The 5000-nt window shown below is 39.9% G+C and overlaps 1 protein-coding gene across 8 annotated transcripts in view; it reads left to right on the top strand.

The window, feature by feature from the left end:
* Positions 1-5000, top strand: part of LOC137988038 (uncharacterized) — a 140145-nt gene that overhangs the window by 90709 nt on the left and 44436 nt on the right. For all 8 annotated transcript variants that reach the window (XM_068834098.1, XM_068834097.1, XM_068834102.1 and 5 more), the window contains one exon: positions 436-581. The gene's annotated coding sequence lies outside the window, so the exon portion shown is untranslated. The remainder of the gene's footprint in view (positions 1-435; positions 582-5000) is intronic.

Raw genomic sequence — 5000 nt, 5'->3', positions numbered from 1 at the left:
TAGTTTTAAACTGCGCAAAAATGTCCCTGTATTAATAAGCACCAGCAATAGAAAATCCGAGTATCTCGAGATGCGCAGAACGTATGCGCAATAACAATAGTAGGCACCGTCCTTTAATAAATGTTTTGCAGTTTTTTTACGTTATGTTTTCACGTTTATTTTTCAAGGTCATATGAAAGTCGCTCTAAAGCTTACCTCAGGCTTAATTAGACCTAAACAATACTTTTTAGGCCTAAGGTTAGCTTTACTGAATGTTGAGGTTTGTTTCCGTGTTAGTGAAACAAAGACATGTGGCCTAAGTTTTGTACCTGCTTGGTAATAAATATTTGAGTACAGGCGTGCATGTGTCTTGGCAGATCTCTACTGAATTCATTTGCGGGAAGATTGGCCAGAATCTAAGGGCTTTAAGCAAACACCTTTTTATTTTTATTTCAGGACATATCTATCGCATTGAGAAGGAATTTCTTTTCTACAGCAATCGAACAACAACCCTGCATGTTTACGCCTGCCGCGCATGTGATTACAATGTGAAATTTGCTTGGTTCTTCTCGTCGTAATAAACACATCAGTGATCGTCTGAGGTAAGTAATTTATTCTACTATTCAATCTTGTTATTAGTGATATTATTTTGCAAGGGATGCCTGGATCATGGCGCAGAGTGCTTCGCCGTTACACACTACGTTTTACGCCCTATGAGCGATAATTAACAATTATTCCATGAGCGCGCGTTGGATATGAGATGGTAAATAGCCAACGAGGCGCGTAGCGCCGAGTTGGCTATAACCACTCTCATATCCAACAAGCGCGAATGGAATAATTGTCCAAAAGTTTAGAAGTACGAAATATGAGCGAAAAAAGCGAGAAAATCCTAGCGAAATCGAAAAAAGTTGATGAAGATGCGATGTTGTGTAATACCTCGTGGTCAGACAGACGCAGGCTCATCACAAAAACATTTCTTACCTTTTCGCGTATCTCTAAGCTTCGAAAGTGATCCAAACTTTCCACAAAAACGTTTTTCTTTTGCTTTATACCGAAAGAAATTTCGCTTTCTGGCGTAAACGTTTTTAGTTTAGCAACGCTAAGCGCAATCATTTACCATATAAGATCAAACTAAGGTATATGAGCTATTAACCGAGATTGGGTGAACCAATCAGAGCACGAGAATTGCATTATCTGAGGTTGAGAATTTAATAATTACAATTATAATTTTAATTGTCAGTGTTTAGTCTCAATACAACGAAAGAGTTATCCAATTGTTACAAAAGATGCCAACTTTGTTAGTTTGCAAGGACTGAAACATAAATGGAAAGTAATAACATTACACATCGTCATTCGCAAAATTCGATTGCTTGCAATAAAAATGCGTAAAGTACATACATTAACAATTTATTTATTGACACAGCCTTGCTAAGTGATGGGGATATATGGGATCACGAGGGATACAAAGCTTAAATGATAAGAAACAAATAACTAAGACATGTACCAAATTATCGGTGTAAAACAAGGTTAAAACAGTTTACAGGGCGTTTATTTTATGGAAAACTAGTGACTTCATAATCACCAGCAATTGGCACGGTAAATACGAACTGGTAACACACCCATGCTTTGATGATTATTAGTTCTCTGAGCAAAATGCTCTTATTTAATACGTGTACGTACGATGCTGTTGTTGATGCTTTCGTCCTTCACGAAAAGCAGATAAAGAAAAGCGTAATTTGAGATGTTATGCAGTGGTACTTAAAGGTAAAAAAAAGGTATTCTTTTAAGTCTTTCCGAGACACTACAGGAAATCGTATGACCTTGCTGATGCATGTCGTGATTTATGGTCACTCGTGATGTCTTGAAAGTTCTCAAATCGCACACGCCAATGGCTTGTGAAATTTTGAAACTGACTTTCAATACATCAATATTGCCGACACCGCGGAAATACGTTTTTGGGGGCGCGCTGCAGTATTTTTCTGGTCAGCGGCACACCTAACGAAAACACAAATGCCGGCAACTTTTAAATGGTTTTCGCCATGAGTCTCAGTCGACAGCCAAAAAAGTTAAAACTTAGAGCGAATACTGTAAACTTAGCTTTGAAACTCGGCTCACCTTTTGGAGAGTTCTCGTTTCATAATATATATTTTGCCAGATCCAAACTGAAGTTGCACTCGATGTGAAATTGTTGTTTTCGTGAAGGTTAATACTCGCAACTAAATTTTGTTTACAAAAGATGTTGTGCGCCAGGTCTAAGGCCAGGCTACTTTTCTGTGGCTTTAGCGATTAATTAATCAATTTAGTAATCATCTGTTTGTAATTTAGTGGAGTGAATCTGTAATAAGTAAATAAATAAATAAATAAATAAATAAATAAGTGAACAAATTATGCGAGGCGAACAAGCGACGTGTCAACATGAAGTTAGTGTGAAAATTATGCGACTTACCTATGTCGCTTCACGCAATTTACGCCTTGAATCCTTGAAAGCTTCATATGTAAACAATTCTCTGCTTTGCCTGGAAACCCATCGTTTATTTTTTTACTGTGAGGGAGAGCGCGCTTTAAGCTTTGTCATCTCGAGTCAGCAAACTGCACACTACTCCACTCAAAATGACTCCCTTGTACCGCTATTCGTTACGGACGTGGTGTAAGTATTAAAAACCCGTTTCAGGGAATGAAACTCACAAACAATGAGCAGTATCAATAATATTTTTCACCTTACTATCACACAAAATACCGATCCTTTCATCGAACTCGACAGCCTGATGGTGATGACCACTGACCAGTTACTGTGACGTCACAAAAACGTATTTCCGCGGTGTCAATATTGCCCATAGTCAAGAAACGCGCCCGCGTTCATACGATTTTTGCTGCCGCTGTGAGTGAGCCTGAAGGTAACGAACGAAACGCAAGGAATTGTGGTCGCGGTAAGATCAAAGGCTCAAGGAATTACGTTTACGCGCGAAAGGAGGAATTAAGATGCGCGGTCTGATTGTTCTTTAGAAGCTTGCAGCCACTTTCTAGTGCTCTGTTTTTTAGTCTTCTGTCATTTTCGCTTCTTTGACGCTTCTTTTATCCCGCCGTTATAAACTTTATGGCAGCTTCGTGGACGACAAATAGGAAAAGCTGTCAGGCTGAACTAAAGTGATGAATGTCCAGGATTCCGTTAAATATGAGTATTCCGATTGAAAAAAAGGCATTACGATGCATATGACGTCTACCAAAGGCACTCTCTTGTTGTATATCTCGATGGTCTCACATCCAAATACTAACCCCACCCGACAGGGATTAATTACAGTGAACGTTTTTGGTGGACGATCGAGCAGAATTTGGTGATTCACAAGTCTTTCTTATGTATATTCAGTTACGGTAATTTGCATCGACCAAGATTGTTGGGTCAAACGTAACGTCGAACTTGACGACGCGCCAAACACAAAACGAATTTCTCTGCCAGCGGGATTCCAGTGAACGTAAAATTGCGCGAATGAATACACGAATGAAATATTTACATGCTTTGCAGTTCTAGAAAATGACGTTCCATAGTACGGAAATAGTTGTTGTGAAAAGGAAGTTGACGTGGACTCGAAAATTATCAACATGCGCGATGCCAATGTTACTGGATTCCCTTTTACTTTCTTCAATCTTTCTGGGTTTCGTATTTTACTAGTACTAACCATATGTCCCCTCAGGGAGGGGGGGGGGGGGGGCTATTTATGTTGTATCATTTCCAAAATCGATGGGTAGTTATTTTGACTACAACTTTAAGTTACTTTTTAAATCAAACAGATCTCACTTACTTATGATTCAGAGTATTCAAGGGCGAAGTATTGATTTCAGTCATAGTACTTGGTGCGTGTTAAAACCATCTTAAGGAGTATCGCGATCTTCTTATAGTTTTGCCTATGCGCGAGCCGTCAATATTTCATGGTATTGCCGTCTCACTTTTGCGGCCTGTGATTGGTTCTAATGTTCAAATTGACGTCGTTGCACTGAATTGGGTTGCTGACGTACGTAAACAAATACGTTTCGCAGGTAGAAAGAATTGAAATTTCGATCAGGCGCGGGATGATTAGTTTACAGTTTTATTTATCCTTATAAATATGGATCGCGATACAAAACAAATTGCGATTTTGAGACGGCAATACCACATTATATTGACGGCGTTGGGAGAAAATATATTCCGTATTGGGCTCCGTCGCTTTGCGACTCCGCCCAATACGGAATATATTTTCTCCCACCTAGCCGTCAATATAATGTGGTATTGCCGTCTCAAAATCGCAATTTGTTTTTAGTACATGCTCGTATCCTCAAATTATTGTTTTCTTTCTTTACTCGAGTGGAGTCTAGAAGGGGGTCCACGTTTTGTTCCGTCCATGGTCAAGACCTATTAAAATTTCCGTTCAATTCCATGCACGAACCGTCGTTAAATTACTTCATTCATACTCGAACATCTAAGCTTCCCGTCGGCAGCATTTCTACCATTTATGAAAACTAGTTTATGTCTATATACTCTACAAATTACTCTGTCGCTCTGTTTCCGAAGCAAATTCCTTATTACACTCGATAACCTTTATTCCACCCCGGCTGTAACGTAATTAACCAATAAACCAGAAGCTCCGTGAGCGTAAACCGGGTTGCCTGTGGTAAACGTTACGCAAAAGACAGAGGGCCCTGAGTTGGGTGGTATTGAAGGCTCTGAAAGGGAATTTTCCCAGGAGTATTGCGAGAAATAAAAGGTCAAAAAAAAAAAAAAAAAAGCCTAGCAATCCATTAGAGACTCGTGGTAACTCCTACAATAGAAGAAGCAGGCCAGGGGATCGAGCTCCAATGCTGCATATTTCTCATCATCCTTTGGAGCTTCTCAGTCCCGAAACGAAACACTACTTATTTTTTGTTACAAAACCAGGGGCGGATCTAGGGGACGGAGGCAGGGGGTGCGCATCCCCCCCCCCCCCCCACCCTTCCCTCTCCTTTCTGAGATGACCTGCGGCTTTCTTATACAACTGGTATTTTGGCAAAAG

This window comes from Montipora foliosa, unplaced genomic scaffold (assembly GCF_036669935.1).
Source record: "Montipora foliosa isolate CH-2021 unplaced genomic scaffold, ASM3666993v2 scaffold_403, whole genome shotgun sequence".
Taxonomy (NCBI): Eukaryota; Metazoa; Cnidaria; class Anthozoa; order Scleractinia; family Acroporidae; genus Montipora; species Montipora foliosa.
Note: the sequence above shows the minus strand (reverse complement) of the source record. Positions and strands in the feature narration are given on the sequence as shown.